We start from the raw sequence: 20,706 nt of genomic DNA, 5'->3' as shown, positions 1-20,706 counted from the left end.
ACATTCTCAACAAAATTTTTACTGTTCTTCTCACCGACTCACGTAAAAATCAGAATTTCTAGTGTTTTCTGTTATAATATCGTAAAAAAATTAGTGATTCCAGTGATGAAGATGATCTAACGCCTGTGGATGTTGCACTTTCCTCGCTATAGTGAGGGGAAAAGTTTTGTGTTACACACGGGTGCAAATGTATTTTACTTCTCGTGTGTTGTAACACTCGCTACGCTCAGGATTCTATTTTAGAACCACTCGCTTCGCTCGTGGTTCAACTGTAGAATGCTTTCGCTTGCTCATGTTTCAATTCCACACTCGCGGGTAAAATACAACTTTGCACCCTTGTATAACAAATAATTATTATTAAACTAGTATACCTAATGGATTTATTGCATGCAATATTTTACAAACAAACATTAAATACATAATACCTATAACAATATACCTAGACTATGCAACTGTAACTTATTCGTCATAAATTTCAGCTTATGTTAATAAGCGTCTGTAATTTACGTAATACAATTAAATTATCTAAATTAACCTGACCACCACCATTTAAATGTTGTGCACTCGGATCCTCAGTTACGCAACCGATGCAAACTTTCTATGTTTAGTCCACTGACATAAGAACTACTTGAAATATGTTCAATAAAATACGAGATCGTATGTATCGGGTCATCCTCTCACTTTCTTGAGCCGTGGGATTACCGCTTTTATGGAGCTATTGTGGGTCCGCTGCCCAATCCGACCACTTTTACTTTTTACCTCTCGTAAATGCTTGTATGACATCATAAACGCGTACGGCGGTCCACCGGCTACTTTTACTTCAATTTTGTTATGATACTTGATTAAATCGAGGGAGTTTTTCTGTTCTAAAGTAGTATTTTGGTTTTACAAAGTTTTTTTTATTGAACCACAAAGGTAAAAATTAGGGTCATTGGTAATGCAAGCGGAAAGTGTTATATATACTAAAGTTTTTATAACGTGAAAGGTATGCGTATTACGCTAACGGCACATTTATGTTATTATTGTTAATTATTTTTCGTTTTAAAGGTGATTTGACTTGACCCGTGAAGAATTTTCGGCCTTTGACAACTGAACAGCATTTGGAGATTTTTTAACTGTCAATTTTACAAACTAAATATCTGTGCATAAGTAAATTATTCTTCGAGGATACACATTACGAAAATAACTATAAAACCCACCTTTGATACTTGCATAACTTTATTCATTCCATTATCGCCACACAATTTTAGGAACACAAATCGTTTACATATTGTTGACTGGTGTGGCGACAACAAAACGAATGGGTTACTATCCCATTCAAAGGTGTTGTCTGCTCGCTTCACATCACTCACTTCACGCTCAACATCTCAATCGGCAATAAATGTCCCTCCGTAAAAGGCTGCCATGCTACTCATGAGCACAGCATAAATACAATGATCGTAGCCTATCTCGCCCGAACACTACGTTCAAATCTCGGAAGCAACGACTGCTTGTCCCTTCTGAAGTACTCACTAATTACACCGCAAATACATTTCAAAAAAATCAATCAATCAATCAATCAATTTCAATTTCAAAAATGCTACGAGGACACTACTGAGTTGCATCCTATACTATTCTATAAGGTTAGATGGGATAAGAGAAACATTAGGGCAAGACAAACACTTGTAGGGAATCCTCATACTGTTTCTCTTGCACCGAGCAATATAAACTATGTTTCTCTTACCGGTCTTACCCCACATGACCTTACTTTTTTAAACAGAAATGTTCTCTTCAAGAAGGAATTCATTATAGCTCTATTTTTAATTAAGTTGAGGTTATCCCTGAATCCAAGCCAAGTAGCGCTGCGCTGGTCTTGTAACGAGGATCATCGCGTTTTTATGGGTAAGGCTCGTTCTTGTCACAAGAATCTATTTCCTTTTGTTTTAAGATGGACTACTGTGTAAATTTTTTCTCTGCCATAAAGAGCCAGCGACCGGCGACCCGTGCACCGTGTAGCACTGACGTAATGATTGCTTCTTCACAATGGCGGTAATATTGCACTTGTCGCACATCCGCCTCCGTTCTGCCTGTCTGCTTGTATTGTGAGCGTATGAAAAGAATTCGCGTTGAAATCGCGAGCGCTCATGTGGAATAAACCTAGCTGTGATCTTATTTGAAACGGTTTCTTTGTGCCGAGAGACAATTGAAATGAGCTTAGAAAAGAGCCCCGATTTTGGGTGGCATACTTTTATCGAAAGTGTTTCCCAAGTTGCATAGCAGCGAGAATCTAGTTTATTGTTTATACTTAATTGTGTTCTTAATTTTAATTTAGGGTGACACAGTTTAATTGAAAGTTTTCCCAAGGTAGAAAGCGCTCGGTCGGCCACACTACTTAGAAGAACGATCAAATAAATAAAACGAGCATTTTCCGCATTTAAAGTTCATTTTTAATGCTTTAAATAAATCTGTAGTAGTATTAGTAGTTTTAATAACAAAACTTCCGTGAGACACAGACATATTAACATGTCAAGCGTTTTCGACTTAAAATACGTGAGTGACCCGTTATTAATATATTTAGTATTAGTAGTGTTGTTTTATTTAGTTTCTAGTAAATTAAAACCAAGAATAGTTATTCATTCAAAGTCTTCGAAATAGCTTACTTTGTCACGCTCTAACGAATACCTACATCATTCATAATTCATAACACATTCACGCTAATCTATCACCATTTACAAATCCTATTACCATTTCTAATCTCCTAGGATTTCTTATAGATTTGATTAGACTAATATAAACTCACATCAATCTACACTGTATATAAAAAGTTTTAATAATGAAGTCAGAGTGGAAGGAAAATGGCTTGTTAAATTGCGATTTCCGACCGATTATGCGCACGCTTTTCAACTTTTCAACTGGAACTACATAGTTTATTGTTGTGCATGCGATGGCCGATTCTATACTGAAACTAGTAAAAACGGAACAGAACTTCATGTAAACAAGTATTATACTAACATCTAATAAGATTGCAACGACAAAGGGCCTACCCCAGGTCAGTTTAGAATGTTAGTACGTATGTAGTTACTACCTATAATCCTCGGTCTATTTTGTCAGATGTTCAGACAAGAACTACCAAAGGTAAAGGAAAAAACTCAATGGCATTCACTATCATCTATTACCATCTGGGCATAAGCAGCCGTGGCCGATCTGGAAAACTTTGAACAGATTGCGCTCCCGGGTCGGCCGTAGCAAGGAGAACATGCTGAAGTGGGGCGCTCTAAGCGGCTGACACCCAATGTCAATGTGGGACGGCTCCACAAACGATGGAGCACATGATATCCTGTCCAGCGTGCACGCATGCCTGCTCAAGCGAAACCTCCGTGATGCTACAGACAGGGCGATAAATGTCGCTACCTTCTGGTCCCGCACAGTCTGAAACCATCGACACGAGGAGAAGAAGAGTATCATCTAGTCTCATTGAAATTCTTACAGGTTTCTTACCCAAACATGTAAGCAAACAATCGCTATAAAGACTTAATGCATTTGAATCGATTGAATAGGAACAACATTAATTTTTGCATAGGAACAATAATTGGTAGTACAAAAACCTATCAAACTTGAATACTAATTACTATTCGTTGTAGCTGTTTATTGCCGCGTATACTACATGACCACCAATTACGTACATTAACATAAAATACTAATCTAATAACTGGAGCAAGAAATGTAAAAAGAAATCAAGCTTTTCAAATGGCAAGTTTATGGCGATTATCACACTGCAACTGGAGCCGCAATCGGAAAGTACATCAGCGTAATAACAATATCCTTAAAATAGGTAATAAACAATTGAAAAACCTGAATTGTACTCTAAAGAGCAGCTGGAACTCAGACGTCTGAACAGTTATTTCTCAAATATTATCAGATTCGTTGTGTAAGACAAGTATGCAGTCATACATATATTAAAGTTTTATACAGTCATTCAATTCTCATTATCAGATCTAGATCAAAATTGAATGAACTTTTAAAACTAGTTTACAACGGGCGAAAATTTCAATTGTGGGCAAATTATCTTTTTATGAAGTCTGCTTAACGTTGAGTGAGTGCATATTAAAGAGCTGAATGTAAAGATGAAACAGCAAATAAAAGATCTACGTAGGTATAATAAGACCGGACTTTCACATATCGCTGTTATTATGGGGCCATAATAGTACATTTCGATGCTAGTGCGGAAAGTATATCATTACTTCACGAGTACCGAGATATCTTGCCAAGAGCCGTAGGCGAGTGTCAAGACTCGAGACGAGTGAAGAATGACATTTCCGCACGTGTATCGAACGACGTTTTTTAATACAGTTGCGAAAAAATAAGAAAAACAACGAAAGAAATTCGAAACTTTTATATTATTAATTTTGTGACATCATTGACATTGACATTATGAAGAGGCGTTTTTTTAGCTTTTATTCGACTAGAATGGATTTTGTTATTATTATTGAACCCACTTCAATGAAAGTTTTTTTTTCGAATGCATGTTTTGTAAGACAGAAACAATTGTAAATATAAAACATTGTACTATTATTACCTAAATATCGTTATTTACGATTATTTGTGTATCGTATATTTATAAAAACAATATCGAATGTTGCCTTTGGAAACATAAAACATTCTTGCAGTAAGAAAAAACGCCTCTTCTTTGACAGGCATTCCGTTCCATTCAGACAATTTATTAAGAACGGTTTTTCAACATTAAAAAATAAACGTATAATAATACTTATAATGATGAAGAGGTAAGTAATAATAGTTATTTGTTATACAAGGGTGCAAAGTTGTATTTTACCCGCGAGTGTGGAATTGAAACATGAGCAAGCGAAAGTATTCTACAGTTGCAACATCCACAGGCGTTAGATCATCTTCATCACTGGAATCACTAATTTTTTTACGATATTGTAACAGAAAACACTAGAAATTCTGATTTTTACGTGAGTCGGTGAGAAGAACAGTAAAAATTTTGTTGACAATGTTGACATTTCTGTTCTGACGTATGAAATGTCAACGATGCGTTTTGAAATTGCATCGACTCAACTTGTGCGTTCAGAATTATATTTAACATCATTACAAAAAATCTAACGTTTCTTATGGAATTTTAAGGTTTATGTCTTATTTTATGAATTATTAAATAAAGCTAAATTTGGTATTTTTTATTAGATTCTCAAACCATTTATTTAATGATAATTAATATCGAACGAACCATTATCATGAGCGTTTTACGTTTTGTTATCTGTCAAGCTACTTAAACACGCTCCGTCCAAGGTCAAATTACTTTCCCCACTAGTGGATAAAATGCGTTTTTCCCCGCTTGTTTTAAAGGATAATAGACGGCTTTCCGAGCTAGTGAGGGGAAAAATATTAAATATGCATATTTTTCGCATTCTTACATTAACAGTAGGTTTTTATGTTGATTACGAAGTTTAAAGGAAACTAATATTAACACTCATCAATAAGTAGTCATGAATTGGAACAAGTATAAATTAAAAAAAATTGGAAAAGTAAAAAGCACTAGTTCGCGAAAACCAACTTTCCGCACGCCAAACAACCACGAAAAGTAGCACTTTTTGAGCAACTGTATTAAAAAAGCCTTTTAGCTTCGATAACAATAACATTAATATTAGATTTTCGAATAATAAAAGCAAGAATGACTTTCATTTCTCAGGCGAATATAAAAATCAATATTCGTTTCGATTAATTTAGGTACATTACGACAATAAAAAATAAATACACTTTATTTGTTATTGTGCTTTTATGTTGTTTTTTTTTGTTTTTTTGTTTTGTAATTTATTTATTTAGATTATAAGTAGATGGATTGTTTGTTATAATTGTAGACAAAGCATTATACCTATTAACATGATAATGATTATACACTTTATTAGATCATTGTTAGTTTAAAATATAACATGTAATTCGAGTGATGTTTCTTGTTCATATAAATTGAGGTAATTGTAATTACACAAGAAAAAAAAACTTTATTGAATAATTTAATCGTTCATAATAACATTAATAACTGGTGCGAGATTTGTACCATTGCCAATATACCTATTCATAGACATCTTGCACCAGTTGTGAATGATACAACAACAATCAAATACACCAATATATTAGATACAACCAAATTACAACGAATAGAAGAATAGCACACGGGGGCTGTAGCCTAAATTATTTAAAATGGACTTTTTGCACAGACGTATCTAACTAGTTGAGCTATAAGTATAAACTAAGTATGCTTATAAAAACTTTATACATGCGCAATCATGAAATGAATAGCTGGACAAAGTGGACAATGACGCTACTCATTACTTTTCGCGTAACCCGGTTTTGTCCGTGTTCGTTTTATTGCCACAATTTTCCTTTCGCATCTCCGATTCTGCGCGAACGTGACGTATTGCGAATCGGGATCCAATCACAAATAGATCGCCACTGATATCTTCATATCTAACCCCCAGAAGACTAGAGTCTTATGTAGCTATAGATTGTGTAGCCGCATCAAACGTTATTCTCATAGCATATACCAGCATTTCGCACTCCATTACATTAGCAAGTGCTAAATTAATAGATTATTTTTGTTTGCACTTTGTTTTTTACCGCCGCACCGCAATCAAGTACTGTCAGGTTTAATCGATCTTTTAATGATATAATATATTCGTTACGTAGAGATTACTTTTAAATTAACTATTAGTTAGTGTCAAGGACCTCTCGTACATTAAAAGTATGAATGTAAACAAATCGAAGAATAATGAGCTGAATAGACTAATGTCTAAAATTATGCAACTACTGAGAAAACGGTACATTTAATTTTATGGACCGGAAAGCAAGGAACTTTAATTTATTATGAAAACCGTTGAACCATTTTGTGGCTACCTATTTCTTTCGTACTTTTGCAAAATATACTACACGTGCAATGGCAAAGGACACTTAGTAGGATGTTTTTTCAGAAAGTGTCTCGTTTTTCTCTTACTTGCTTTTGAATGTATTATGTAAAACTCTACTAGTAACTAAGCCGCTGTAAAGACGTCTATTATCCAACGTAGTGGCCATTACAATTATAATCGGTTGGAGTTAAAGTAGAATACAGCAGCAAATTATGGGATGGTTAACGTTACACTTTTACAACGGGATAGTTTTCAGTTAATTCGATAATTAGTTATTTTAATTAAATTTCGTTAGCAATAGAAATGTACACTAAGTTGCGACAGAGAGTAGTTTTAAAAACCGGACAAGTGCGAGTCGGACTCGCTCACCGAGGGTTTCGTACTTTTTAGTATTTCACTAGACTAACCGTGAATCATTCAAAACTCTAATTTTTTAGTATTTGTTGTTATAGCGGCAACAGAAATACATTATCTGTGAAAATTTTAACTGTCATATCACGCTATCACGGTTGATGAGATACAGCCTGGTGACAGACGGACAGAGGAGTATTAATAATAGGGTCCCGTTTTTACCCTTTGGGTACAGAACCCTAAAAACAGGATTTTCAAATTTACATAAAGGTGACTAATTTATTATATTGCCCATTATATAATTTAGTTCGTATACTGACTACCAACAGGATTTGCAATAATAACAGCTTGTATGCTAATACAACTACCTAACTTGTACTTATATGATAATTTTTAATAAAACATAAAAATACTTAGTTGTGTTTAACGTATTCAGTTTAAGTTAAAAAATATAATTATTTATAGCGGAATTTCTTTGAGGGAAATTCTTTTTTTAATACGGTAAATCAAACTAATTTAAAACGAATCAAATACTAAAGTACCGTAAAATGGGAAAAAATATGATAATTACGTACTTAACAAAAGAGTTCAATAAGAATTAAGCATAAAAGTAACATTAACTATAAGGTAGTTAGCAAAATTGGTACAACTGCTCGATTGAATACTCGTACAGTCAGCATCAATAAGTAGCGGATGAAACAACGCGTTAAAAGTAACTGTCACCCTGGAATACTTTTCCAAATAGAGATACCTACTTATATCTCTACAGTTTGCTTTCAAAAGTACATGTAAAAATATAATTGTTCTACATATACTATATAGACACATATCTTATTTGTTAAGTTATTGGAGAATGGTAGATAGATATGTAGCTTTAAAGCGTAGTCTGATTCGCAACTACCATCTAGGTTGGGACTCGATTCCTGTTTTTTATCATCTTTCTAAGTCTATCGATCACTAGGGATGTTAGAGGGTACATTAGCGTCAGGTTGCATCAGAGCACAAAACATTCATCAATCGGACTTCGTGCGTCTCCGTGTGTGACTTATTAACTCCACTGAAGCCTTACATTGTAATGTAACGTATTATCTACTTTTAAACTGTGGAACGAGGGATATTCGATTAAGTCTTTTCGGCTTACATACTTAGTATACTTACACACATTCAGTTTACATGCTTATGTCGAATATTGAGATGAAGTATGAGGTTTCCACTCAGCTTGGTGTGTCTTCCGTGAAAACCCTTCTAAAATTGCGCTACTAAGCTATACAAATAGAAATGTCTTAAATGTAGGTATCTTAGTAAGTAAAAGATCAGCTACGTATAATACCTACCTATTATAAGTACTTGTAATTATTGTAGAATCATAGGTGCTACAAAAATATATAATTGGTCATATGCATTTTGTATTTGTACCTAAGTATATATGTGTGTAGTTTTGTGAAATTGTTTATGTTGTTTTTCATTTGTTTCATTTACATAAAGTACATAAAATCAATAAAGTTCCAGAACCATAACTATATGGACAAATTGATCGGCCTTAAATTAAATGCATTTCGAACTTTATTACTCGACAGATCGCCGGTGGAATTGCCACAAGATTAAAACAAGGACTAGGTATCTAACATAAACTTGCTAAATAACGATCTGCCGTTAAAACAAGCCAAAGCGCCTCCTGATTAGTGACTGGATATTTCCAAATAGAGCATTGAACTGTATTAATTTTCGCGTATCGGAAGCTAGCAATTAATTTCTAAATGAGTTATCTAATCGATGTATATTTTATTTACAGACAAGTATGCAAATACCTAATAAATGTACATATACGAGATTGAATCCTCATCGCAAGCATGGCAAGGAAGCGAAGGGATGGACTATGGACGTATGGCCACGCGTCAGGCGGATAGAATAACGTCAGACAAACGCCACACCAAGACAGAGCGGCCTGGAGAGCACTGGTGAAGAGTGGACACTCGTCACGTTCCTCAGCCATGAGGTTACGACAAGAAAGAAGAAGAAGAAGATCCTCATATCAAATTATAATTTCTATAACAATTAATGATTGCTTGACTGACGAGCTAAGTTTATAGTATCAACGAAGAAGATTATTGTTATAATCAGACAAATATTTATTCTGCTTTAAGAAAAGTACAAGCAAAATGGTAAAGACATTAAACATATGTAGAATAAACAAAACGATTAGATTATATTTATTAAATTTAAAATATTCATAGTGATACTCAGAGAATAGCCGTGGTCGTTTGCCATTAAATGTTAAGTTTTAATCTTCATTTCATAGACGATAAAAATAGTTCATAATAAAATTAACACAAACTAGCTAACTATATTTTGTTAATGTTCTCTTTGTATGCTTAATAATTTCCTACTGCGACTCCACGGTTCTACAGTTGGGTTGGGTAGTTGTGCAAGTTTTTTGATATGTCCATTACGCTTTTTGCTCGCCGATGCGGTGGTCTGACAGCGGGCGGCCGCCTCGCTAATGTGTGAAAACACTCGCCTCGCCTGCTCGCAGGTCGCAGGACCATTCGCAAATCGCAACGCTTATTGATAAACTCGGTTCAAGGATACCAGGAAAAGTTTGATAGATATCCGTAACTATCGTGCATAATCTTAGTTCACAGCTATACTGGTTCGTTCTCGACAAAAAATAAAGACAACGCAGATAATAATTAAATTTGCGTACAGTCCGAAATATTATGCGAACAGGTACAAATAGCATAACTGATTAGCTTGCTAACTTGCCATATACCGTTATGTGTAGATCGATGTTTTGACACTTAGATCAATAAAATATTTAGCAACCTTCCCATACAGGTATTGCACTGCGGTAAATACCTATTAATTATTTAAGCGGTTTGCAGAAAAAGTTTATGATTTATTTTATACGGGTAATAAGAAATATATATAAATCTTACAGACTAATTTTATAATGAGTTTGATAAAAGTTATAAAACTTTTATCAAATAGCCCCAATAATTAAGGTAAAGTTACTCAAAGTAGGTATTATAAATAAAATACTCTCTCCCTGATATAGAACATATAATTTGAAGCTCCTGCCAATGCCGCATATATATTTTTAAAGTATAAAATTTTTTATGCGGCATGATAAAAAATATTGGCCAAGAGCATGTCGGGCCATGCTCAGTGTAGGGTTCCGTAGTTACCATTCTGTCAGAATAGGCTAAACGGGGGCTATTAGTAAGTATCATGTACATTACAAGCAAAAGAGAGTATAAATATTTTCGCAGCGGTTTGTACGTCTTTTTACTAATAAGAGAAGATTTTTTGCAATCACTCAAAAACGGCTGGACCGATTATATTCGCTATAGTTTTCATTGAAAGTACATATTTATTAAGCTCTTGTTTTACTTTTTTTTTCGGACCCATGGTTCAAAAGTAAGGGAGGGGGACACATTTTTTTCTTTTGGAGCGATTATTTCCGAAATTTATCACTTAATCAAAAAATGGTTGTTAGAGAATATTGAGTTAATGCGAAAAAAAAAATTTGTATGGGAGCCAATGGGAGGTACCCTAAAAAAATTGTTTTTAAATTTTATTTTTCGACTTTTTCGGATTGGTTGATTTATATATCCATGCCAAATTTCAGCTTTCTAGCACTAACGATCATGGCGAACCTATAAGGGTTCCTAGTTAACTACGGAACCCTAAAAAGGATCAGTACCTACCAAATTGTTTACAGAATAGCAGTAACATCTTTACAAAATTTCTGTGACAGACACACACTGTTTAATTCCATTAGTGTTTTTTTTAACGATTTTTGTAAGGGAAAACTAAAATTCTGTTAGCTTTGCATAACAGAAACAAAGCAAACAGTTTCAAAATTATACGCTTTTATTGTGGTCAGTGAGATTAATTTATTCTAGATAAGGTAAGAGCTGTGGGCGATTCCAGAATGCCAGTGATCATTGCATGATTGCGACTACATATTTCCATACGCCTGGAGTGCCTGGAGGCGAAATAAAAGTGCATTCAATCGTAATGCGGAGCTACTATTACTTATACTATTATAAATATTATAATGGATCGCGTAGGTACACGTTACATTTTGCTAACGTGAGTGAACTCTAGGGAACTCATGGTACGGGCATGTGATGCGGAGGGATGAAAGTCATGTGACGAGAAAGGTATTAAGAATGAATGTGGAGGGAAGTACGAGGAGAGGAAAACCGAGGAAAAGGTGGATGGACTGTGTGAAAGATGATATGAAACTAACGCAAGTGAATGATGAGATGACGGGTGACAGAGATGTATGGAAGAAAAAGACATGCTGCGCCGACCCCAAGTGAATGGGACAAGGGCAAGCGAATGATGAGTGAACTCTAGGGAAATAAACACGTTAATCTTATATTAATTATTTTCAAAAAGGAACCACATCTTGCTTTGACAATAGGTATAAGATCGAGTATGTATAACTATTCAGATTCATCTTATCATACAGGTAGTTTTTGCAGTGTTTACTACTTTTACGCAAACGGGGTTGGGTAAATGAATAAGAATTTAAAAAAAACTTCGACTAATGCTGAACGCATTTTCAAAATATTAGGGATTATCTCTAATTTGTATAGGTAAAGGTATATGTTTCAATAGTTATATATTTTTTAATACTACGTCGGTGGCAAACAAGCATACGGCCCGCTTGATGTTAAGCAGTTTCCATAGTCTATGTACGCCTGCAACTCCAGATGATCCCGTTATCAATTTATGGATGACTCATACAGCACATGATTCATATAAACCAAAGAGGATATAATAGGATAGAGCGGTACTGTCATAGTAAATTTTGTAACCACAGTAAATTCACTGCCATCTATCGACACACTTTAAAACTAACAATGAAGATTTATAAAAATACGATAAAATGTATTTAAATATGGATAAATGTTTTTTTTTATTTGCATTATTTTTATTATTTTGCTTAGAATAAATTTAAAAGTGGCAAAATTACTGCCTTGGGTGAGACTTGAACTCACAGCCTCTGGATCGATACTCCAGCGCTCTGCCAACTGAGCCACCAAGACCTCATCCATAGTCAGAAAATCTTCCCACTATATGGGTCTAGGGGACCCTAGCGACATCTACCGTAAGAGTGTTACACTTCTTAAACGGACACCGGAGTTCCAAGTCATATTGGAAATTCACCAGTTACGATGTGCTACCCATTCAATATTAATTTTTAACAACCAGAAACGTCTGCGAGCGATGCTATTAAGCTTAGAATAAATTTAAAAGTGGAAAAATTACTGCCTTGGTTGAGACTTGAACTCACGGCCTCTGGATCTCTGGATCGATACTCCAGCGCTGCCAACTGAGCCACCAAGACCTCATTCATAGTCAGCAAATCTTCCCACTATATGGGTCTAGGGGACCCTAGCGACATCTACCGTAAGAGTGTTACACTTCTTAAACGGCCACCGGAGTTCCAAGTCATATTGGAAATTCACCAGTTACGATGTGCTACCCATTCTATATTAATTTTTAACAAGCAGAAATTTCTTTAATATTTTGACCCATGTTCTTTCACTGATATGCGTTAAAATTGTTAAATAACAAACGAAACCGTCAACGCCCTCTATACGAGAATAGGCCAAAGGTAGTAGCGACATCTGATCGAGAATCAAATTCTCGTGATTTTCGAGGCACGTTTTTTCCTTAGACTGTATCCATCTATTACGGAGTTATATCTATCTTTGATATAAACGAAGCGAATGGGAAAAGTAGCCCTCTCATAAACTCATTAACCTTTTGACATGGAAGTGGTGTCATAACTAGACGTTAATTGATCGCGTTAAAACGTGATCAACGCTCGTAAAGGCTCGTGCAGCTATGGAAAAAACCCTCGCTGCGCTCGTTTTTTTGCTTACGGCAATCTCTCCAATCATAAATGGTATTTCCTACGTATTAATATTTGCTGTAGTTCCAGGATCTAAATTATAGTATTGTTATAAATAGGGCGTTTACAGAAAATAAAACATATAGAATTCTTACTTTTTTCAGGGCATACTTAGTCTTAAGGGGAATAAAATGAATATGCTTATATTTAGAGATATATATATATATATATATTTTATGATGAATAGGCAGGCGTTTGACCACGATCCCACCTGATGGTAAGTGATGATGAGGTCTACGGTGGAGCACGCTTACCTATGAGATAACTATTAACTCTTGCCTTGAAGAGCCCCAAATTGTACTCATTTCACTTTCCACACAGACTCGGGCAGGGCGTTCCACTCCTTGGCAGTTCGCATAAGAAATGTGGAAGCAAAACGCTTCGTGCGTATTTTTGGAGTTCCTACCATGAAGCGATGCCGGAGTGCCGTTTGTCTTGTGGTCCGATGGTAAAAATGGGACGGAGGAATAAGGTTGTGCAGTTCCTCGGCACACTCTCCGAAATGTATATCTATAAAAGATCGACAGGCTGGCAACCTTGCGAAGATGCTCCAGACTTTGGAGTCGAGCATTCGTCAGATTGCTGTCATTGATGATTATCTTGGCCCTCCTCTCAACTGACTCGAGCGCCTCAAGCTGGTACAGGATTCGGTGGTTTTCCAGGGTCCATTCAATAAAGACGTTTATTGTAACATGTAGAAAATTCGTTTATTACGAAAAGTGGCTTTATATAAGCTTAGATTTGAAATGTAACGAGTAACGTGTTTATCGTGCCGTATATCGAGGCGAATGAACGAGACAAGATGAGCGCGGAGGGGCGCAGCAGCAGTTGTCGTCGCAGCGCCGCTAGGTGTCGCTAGAAGGTGCGTGAACATGCCCCCGGCCTTGGGAGCACCATCTCCCAAAGTAGTCTTCATCCGTCTAGGTCTGCCGGCTCTGGTAGTAGCGGGCAGATCTTTGAAAAGCTGCGTCGTATTGTTCCTGTCGCCGTGAGAATGTCGGCGACACGGTTCACGCCATCGCTCCCAGGGTATAGACGCGTAACTCGGCCTAACCGCCATTTGAGAGGAGGCAGGTTATCTTTGTGGTTCTAGGTGTCTTTGATTAGAACGAGACTGTTTAACGCTATGTCGTCTTTCTGCGTCTTCCATTTGGTTCGCCGCTGGAGCTCCGCAACGTACTCCGTGGACCAACGCCGCCAGAAGTGTTGACGTAGGGCTTCGATCCTGGCGTAGCGAGACAGGCGGGAAGGCTGCACATCCGTCAGGTCCTCGCTAGCAGGGCAGGTCAACGGCCGACCAATTAGGAAATGGGCAGGCGTGAGCGGGGATAGATCAGTAGGATCTGTGGACAAGGGTGACATGGGCCTGGAATTCAGGATGGCCTCGGCCTGTGTCAAAACCGAGCTGAATTCCTGGTAAGTTAACCTAGCATTACCTACTACCCGTTTTAAATGAAATTTGCACGCTTTTATTCCAGCTTCCCATAATCCGCCAAAATGGGGAGAATAAGGAGGAATGAAACTGAATTTGATGCCATCATTAGCAGCGAAATCGACTACAGAACAGTATGAGAACAGTATTCTACACACGATCGGACTTGTGCTTGGTAAAGGTCGAGCAGCTGCCTAGGTGTAAAATACTGCCTCACCTTGTTGAGGATGCCTAGCTTTTTTGCCGCTAACTGTGCTTTCGACTCGATATGCGGGCCGAAGTTGAGTTTCGAGGTCAGCGAGATTCCGAGCAGCTCAAGATGGTCGGTTAACGGAAGGGATACATCTCGGAAAGTAGGAGTGAGATGGAATGGATTCCGTTTAGCGGAGATAAGACACGCCTGAGTCTTACTAGCATTGAACGCAACCAGATTGGCTTCACCTCAATCGGAGACTGCCTTCAGTGACACGTTCATGCGTTCGACCATTGCCTCCCTGAGCGCCTGAATTTGGGCTCCACTAGCTCGTGAATTGGGTATGTAGCTTTCAACAACCGTAGTGTCATCTGTCATAATAATATAGACCATCCACTAGTACCTACTTACAATGCTGATTTAAATTGCTTTACATTATCTATTATCTATTACGTATTAGTTAAGATTAAAGATTTTAATTCATTCATCTGTCTCTGCGTGCGAATTTACAACTTACATTCACAAATTCTCCATCTCCATCCTCCACGTCCATAAAATTGGTCAACTATCCGCCATATTACAAGCTGTCATGAAAACACGTTGAATATGGGCAGATATGTTACCGGGCCCTATCTGGACACTATCCACGTCGTTAGCACACAATGCGCCGCAACTCAATACCGAACCTATTTGAATTCAATGCAATTTACAGTTATCTGATAAGGGAGCACCGAGCAGCTAACGACTCCTAACGACGGTAGTATTTCGGATGGCTTCAGAGTTCTGATCCATTCCACTTTTCGTTAAATATCACATTTTTCATGCAAAATGCATATATTTAATTTTAATATAGGACAATTTTACACAGATCAACTTAGTCTAGACACTAAAGGCCACTTGCACCATCCCATTAACCCGGGGTTAACCGGTAAACCTGGAGTTACCATGGATACCAGTACAATTTGACACTGCGTTAACAGGTTTTAAAATTTTCTATGGGACGATATCCTTTCGCGCCTACATTTTTTAAATTTGCCGCTTTTTTCTCTTGTCCTTATATTACTTATCGACCCGGATATGTACAGAAAATTGTCAGTGTCAGTGAAATAGTCGCCAATTATACTAATCCGTATAAAAGACATCAACGCGTTTGGTTGAAAAGTATCAGTAGGTATCCGTTTATGAACCTACACTTATTATTCAAAAGAAGAAATACTGTTAAAATACAGGAATACAGGAAAGGTCCAAACAACTAAAGATCAAGATAAACGGGACACTGCAGTTATTTTGCACAATTTATGTGGGTTAAAAAAAACAGAAAAGGCAGTCAATAAGCGAGGCGTTTGTATTAAATAAAAATAAGGGTTTTATTTAATAAACTGGGTACCCTATGCAATAAAGTATACGACATACTCACCAGTTATGTTTAATAGTTATTAAGTATATTGGTTTCCTATTGTCTGTAGTAATAATATACAATCATACACTAATAAAAAAGATGTCTCATATTTGTCGCGAATCGAGTCCGATAACAGTAATTAAGCAGATAAGACGGCAGTACTAATTACGTTTCATAATGTTATCTGAGTTCTGAACTGAACGCACCCTAAAGTGACAGGTGACTAGCTTCGCTTTTGCTCTGAAAGGCTTGAAAAATATTTCTACACAAAAGGCGTATCATGCGTTTTTCCAATCATACGTCCTCTATGGATTAGCCGTATGGGGTAGTTGTACCGAAGTCCATCGTCTGTTTATACTACAAAAGAGATGTGTACGTATAGTTGGCAGCAAATCTAACCGAGAGTCGTGCAGGGCCTCTTTAAAAAAATTAGGTCTGCCCACTCTTTCTGCACTGTATATAATAGAACTCTGCAAACTAGTTCGCCGGCATGTAAATAAATTTCCTGCAAAAAATAACTTTAATAGCGACAGACTAATAAACTCAATGTTTGCTCACGACATTCGGGCTCCTGTTGCTACGGCAGCAATCTACCAGCGTAGCACTATCTATGTTGCTGCTAAAGTGTTTAATATTTTGCCCGGTCACTCAATAACTTCAAGTTTTGGACAGAACTTTCAAAATTTGTCACTGAGATATGCCCCTACAGCTTAAGTGAATACTATAATATAAACAGTTAGTTAATAAGCATGTAAATATGTAGCTATTATAGCTACACCCACCGGGTAAAATTGTACTGACTCTCACTGTCCTTGTCTAACATCAACATGTACACATACAATTTATGGCTATTGAATATATAAATAAAATAAAAAAATCTTACCATATCGGGCTAAATGTACTTAGTGACTGTGTAGTCATTAATCTGTCCACCTCCACCCCCAGATGAAAGACGGTGACGCCATGGTGACGGCGGGGCATTAGTTAGCGAAGCAGAGAGAGAGAGAGACTGCAATCACCATAATCAGACAGTTACCTGTCTGATTACCCTTACGGGTTTGAGCAATATCATAACACAACGCCAACATAACACAACAGTTAGTTAATACGAACTCAACGGTACCTTACTTTTTGTCACATGATTGCTTAATAAGATGCTTAAATAGTATTAAAAAATATTGAATGCAACCTTCCGATGCACTGCGCACGCACACTCCGCTCTGTTTCACACGATCACGCACACAAATATGTGCCCTAACTCTATACAAATACGACGCATTAATCCAATTACAGACATGTGAAACAACACACTAATTAGCAGTTTAACATTGTTTATAGCGCATCTAAAACTAGGGCTTAAGGCAATGCTACAGGAAATAAGACTTTAATAACGCAATGATAGGAATTGAAACCGCAACCGGATCAAACCACAAGCACTTCTGTGAAACTGTTATAATGATAAACTAACAAAATAAACTCTAAATTAGGTACACAGAGAGTTGTTTTCAGTGTAATCTGTGACACTGTCTTAGAAACTGCGCGATAATGAAACTTGTTTTAAAATCGTCTTTAATCCTCAAAGATTAGGGTTGTATTTGGAGTGTAGACTGCATCGGTAGTGCAACCGACGGGCTCGAATGCACCGCGGTTTCCGCGGCGTGCCATTGTGTTGCACTGTTATCTCGGATATGTGTCAGTGTTATAAGATCGACGCCGTCACGCTGCGGGTGTCGTCAGATAACTCGACGCTTTTACCGTAATCCGGTTTGATGCCGGATCCAGATTGTGAACGAATCTATTTACATAATATAACAAGTTATCTATATATTAGGACAGAAATACCGTAGTCATAACCATGATGTGATAATGGTGTCCAAAACTCAAAGTGCATTAGTTACTATATTGATTGACATTACATTACATCAATTACATATCATTATTGGCTTTAACATTTTATTATAGAAATGAACCCTGCCAGTTAAGACCGTAGACGACACGTCTACACTTAGAGACGGCATAAATCATACAGTTGATAATGCAATGTATATTTATTAACGATATACAACACTGTGTTTAAAATACCCTTCAACACCGTTAATAGTTTTATTACATTCATTAAACTCATTTGTAAAATCGTTCATTTTATTGTAGCATCAAAGCGACTAGCGGGACCTTCACAAGAATAATGCCCCATTGAGGTATCATTAATCGATATACATCGGATCGAATCTATCGACTGCTATCATCGAGTTATAAAACGATTGAAGCGCACTTTCACGGAAAATCGACTATTTTCTAGCCCAGTTTCGTCCAATGCTTTCTACGAGCCTTTCATGGGATTATTTTGATCAGCGCTAATCAAGCGTGACGGTGAAGAAAGTAGGAACAGACGTTTAAATCGATTCGCATTAGCAACTAAGTAATCGTATCACGTTATGGTTCAAAGTCGATCTACTTTAGGACGAATGGGGTACGTTACGTCCGTCTAAGTTCTATTATTAGTTTTTATCTATGTAGTTTTAGGCAAAATTATTTAGATTTTGGAGTTGAAACAGATGTTTCTAAACTGAAATAGATGTAGAAAGAAAAAGTGACCGAACATTACTTGTACAAAAATATTGTCTCATAGGCCTATGTTTGAATAAATTAACCTACATTTTAAGAATTTAGTAATAGGGTTTTTACGTTAATCAAGAGGGTTTATTAAACTGAAATAGATAACATACACTAAAGAAAAAGTGACCAAGTCCACCGGTGGCCGAGGCGGGAATCGAACCCGCGTCTTCAGCTTACGCGGCTAACGTCCTGACCACTAGACCACCCGGCCACCAGCCGCCAGCGGCGGCCAGTGGTCAGGACGTTGGCCGCGTAAGCTAAAGACGCGGGTTCGATTCCCGCCGCCCGGGCGAAAACTCGTATAGCGGTTAACGGCTATGTATGATGAACCCTCGTGAACGTCAGCTGCCGCTCCGTTGGTGGGTTGAGGAATGGGAGCCACCGAAACGCGTAACACGGTCTTTCCACCGCGATACAACCGGCTGACGATTTGTTTTATTAACAATAGCATCTAAACTATTCTAAACTATCATCTGACAAAGTATCAAACGGGAGGCGATGACGCCGATGACTGCAAAGAATTTTCATTTTTACATGTTCATGTGACCAGCTGACGGTCTTTCCACAGCGATACAATCCGCTGATGATTTTGTTTATTCACAATAGCATCTAAACTATCATCTGACAAAGTATCAAGCGGGAGGCGATGACAAAAAAATATTATAGACTATTTGCTGCCATTCCTCAACCCACCAACGGAGCGGCAGCTGACGTTCACGAGGGTTCATCATACATAGCTGTTAAGTTAACCACTATACGAGTTTTTTGCCGGGAGGCGATTGGTCATGGAAATCTGTTCCTGGCCCGATTGGTGGAAACGATGATGCGCGCGCGCCCCGCTGCCACACTTGCGCCGGCACGCGCACGCGCCGAGCATCCAACCGCCGCCATCTACATACAAGGGTCATTCATTTGAATTACCATACTTGTATTTTCTTTTAGGCCGACCACAATTCACAATTGAATACAAAACGTCACTAAAAGTAAAGAGAGTACTGCCTACGTTTAAAGAGAACATAACCACAACATATAAAATAAATATTTCTAACTTGTCTACATAATGTATACACATTACTTATAAAATGCAATTTATTATTAAGTACAATATAATAGCTCTGCATGTTTTCGTCTTCTGTGTCAAGAAAACAAGATTTCTAATAACATATTCGTAATTTGAAGTGAACTTTCATCTCAAATTACCATTTCGCCAAGTTAACACAATGCCGGGGTAAATCTTGTTTGTATATTAGCTTTTCGGTTGACCTATAGTTGACCTGCATTAGCGTCAAGTTAGAACCAATTACAGCGGCCACGGCGGCACGGACCCAGAATTAGATGAAGAATAGCATCCGAACTTTTATAATCTGATTTGATTTGATATTCGTTTAACCTTAACTCTTAGTGCAACCTTATATAAGGGCGACTTGCACCATTCACTAACCCGGGGTTAACTGGTTAAACCAGGAGTTACCATGGTTACCAGTACAATTTGACACTGGTGGATGGTGCAAGTGGCGCTTAGGTGGATAGATCATATTGAACAAGTATTACTATGGGGAAAGAAATAACATGTATACTGATTAAAATCAGCTGTTTTTTACATTTCGGGTGTTTAGCAATGTTTTCTAGCGACAGCTAACTTTTTACGATAATAGGGTTGGTCCTATAGAGAAAGTTGTTCAGTATTTATCTGGCACTAACACCTCGCAGAGGTTAAACAAAAAGTATTATAAAATCAGCGAAATTGCACTGCGAGATAAACAACAACAACAAGTCAAGATCAGATTTTAAAATTATAAATGCCTCTCTAGCGCCAAGTGATTTGCTTAGAGATTCACACTTCGAAAGTCCTTAATAATAATGGCGCATCGACCCAATAGCCGAGTT

The 20,706-nt window shown here is 37.2% G+C and overlaps 1 protein-coding gene and 1 non-coding gene across 2 annotated transcripts in view; both read right to left on the bottom strand.

The window, feature by feature from the left end:
* The window catches only part of LOC134745214 (heparan sulfate 2-O-sulfotransferase pipe), a 106,189-nt gene that overhangs the window by 69,366 nt on the left and 16,117 nt on the right, over window positions 1–20,706 (bottom strand). The gene's annotated exons all lie outside the window — the stretch shown is intronic.
* Window positions 18,959–19,030, bottom strand: Trnat-cgu (transfer RNA threonine (anticodon CGU)). Its single transcript has one exon. It is a non-coding gene; the product is annotated as a tRNA-Thr (tRNA).

The sequence above is a fragment of the Cydia strobilella genome, chromosome 11 (assembly GCF_947568885.1).
Source record: "Cydia strobilella chromosome 11, ilCydStro3.1, whole genome shotgun sequence".
Taxonomy (NCBI): Eukaryota; Metazoa; Arthropoda; class Insecta; order Lepidoptera; family Tortricidae; genus Cydia; species Cydia strobilella.
The sequence above is the reverse complement of the archived record's forward strand: the minus strand, read 5'-3'. Positions and strand labels throughout refer to the sequence as shown.